The sequence below is a fragment of the Alligator sinensis genome, unplaced genomic scaffold, assembly GCF_000455745.1.
Source record: "Alligator sinensis unplaced genomic scaffold, ASM45574v1 scaffold218_1, whole genome shotgun sequence".
Classification (NCBI taxonomy): domain Eukaryota; kingdom Metazoa; phylum Chordata; order Crocodylia; family Alligatoridae; genus Alligator; species Alligator sinensis.
In genome coordinates this window covers 6,924-9,109 of record NW_005842083.1, presented here as the reverse complement: position 1 = coordinate 9,109, position 2,186 = coordinate 6,924, and the positions used below count along the sequence as shown (strand labels likewise).

The following is a 2,186-nucleotide window of genomic DNA, read 5'->3' as shown; positions in this document are numbered from 1 at the left end:
AAGCTACACAGGAGGAACTGTATTTGGCCTTACGTAAAGACAGTATTTCCTTCAAGACTTACAACATTTGGCAAACGAAGATTTTTTTTCTAGTATATCTAAGGTGGAGTCCCATGTTGTAAAGAGCAAGTCAGAGGGACAACAGCTTCTCAAATTATGCTACTTAGTGGCATGGGGATCAGTGATGGGGTGGACAGCATGGCTATCTAAATTTGTTTAATAAATTACTCTATGAAATATATGGAAAGTGGGCAGGGAGAGGCTTTGTAGCACAATGGTCAGGACACCCACCTGAGTGGAGTGAAGCTAGGGTTCCAGTCTCAATTCCAGTGAGGATTTCATTGTTTTATAAAAAGTGAAAGAGCTCCTGCAGGAAGGACTAAAAGAAATTCATCCCAGAATTCCTAACTCAATTGTGCGGACACTTATTTTTGCCGACTGTCAGGAGACCTAAGTTCTTCTGTGTGAGTGCTTAGGGGCAGGCATTACCACCACTCTGTCTCCTCTGGTTTGTAAATAGCAGCCAATTCCCCTTGTAAATCTAGTCTTTATTTCTGAATTCCTTTTGCTTTTACAGTGGGTTCTGCTTTATAGAATTGCTAGTTAATAGAATCAGCTGCTTATTTGAATCAATATGAGAAAACCAAAACCTTTTGGTATATTATTACATGTAAAAATCACTCAAATTAGAATGACAATTTTTGGTTTTTGGAATCATTTTACTGGAGAAGCCCAGGGATTTTGCAGTTTGGTGAGGAGCCCTCTGCAGGCTGGCAGAGTTCCAGCCTACAGGGCCTGGGGGAGAGCAGGAGGAGGGTGGTCAGGCAGGGGGCGCCATGTACATGTACATGGCCCCAAGCAGCCTGGAAAGCAGCTCCCGCAGATTAGGGGGGAGGGGGGAAAGGAATTGAGCCCACGTAGGGAGGGAGTTGGGCAGGGCTGGGGCACAAGCGGGGAGGGGGACAGTGGATGGACGGCACATTTGTGGGGCGGGGGCCAGGAGCTGGACTCTCTGGTGATGTGCCTCCTGCATGCGTGGTAGCTTTGAGGAGCACAACCCCATGCTGCTGCCCTCACTGCCTGTGCCTGCCCCCACTCCCACCCCGCACAGCCCTGGGGGGTGCAGGTCCCCACCTGCCCCTCCAGGAGTGCGCACTGTGACCAAGCCCACAGCTGGCAGCAATAGGAGGGGAGCTGGGCTTCATTCTGCTGCAGCAGTCACCGCCTCCTGCTGGGGGAAAGGGGTTGCAGACCCAGGTCCTTGGCCCCATAGCCCTGGCAGCTGGGCCCCCCTCCAGCAGGGCTGGGGGGCAGGGGGTTGTGGGTGGGGAGTGAGGGGCCCCGGCAGGGCTGTGGGGGCTGAGGAGGAGGGGAGTGAGGCACGAGCAGGGTCGGGGCTGTGGGGGAGGAGTGAGTATCTGCATGTTCTTTAAAAAAGTGTTTCCTTTTAATGAAATCACCTGGTTAATATAATCAAATCACCATTCCCCAAAGTGATTCCAATAAGAGGAATCCACTATATTTAAAAAGTGGTTAAAAATTACTGGGGTTTTTTCCAACTGGCTTAAAAATGAGCAAAAACTTTTGAGGCCACCAAGCCTTAAAATATATCAGTTAGAAAAGAGTTTAAATTACTGTTGTACAAAGTTTATTCCAGTGGTGGTCAACACTTTTGGTAGGCATGCCACAAAGTAGCCCCACGCTCTCCCCAAGTGCTCCTTGCCTTTCTCCTGCCTGATCTGCTGCTCTGCTTTTTGCTCTCTGCTATCTGACAAGCTGTTGCTCTGCTTTCTGCTTCCTGTCCTGTGCTCCTTGACTGATCTGAAGCTCTACTTTCTGCTCCCTGCCCTATCTAACACTCTCTTGCCTCTCCACTCCCCAATCTGCTGTGTGCCATGCACAGACTGTCTATGCCACTTGATGCATCCATGCCGCAAGTTGGTCACCCCTAGTTTATTCTAACTGTATACATCATGTTTACCTTTATGACAAAAGAGATGCTACTTGTTTCTAATGGTTTTATTTACCCAATTTGGCTAAAAACTGGTAACTACATAGTCTAGTGCTAACAATAATAATAAGAAGAAATTAAAAGCTAAGAGTTTTCCCTGATAAAGTAACAGACAACACTCAAGTTCCTGTGGACTTGTATAGCAGCAACTTCAGTAGAAAGTTTATTTTCCCTA

General features: G+C 47.8%; 1 long non-coding RNA gene across 1 annotated transcript in view; it reads right to left on the bottom strand.

Moving 5' to 3' along the window:
- The window catches only part of LOC112550339, a 59,409-nt gene that overhangs the window by 56,544 nt on the left and 679 nt on the right, over positions 1-2,186 (bottom strand). The window lies entirely within an intron of this gene.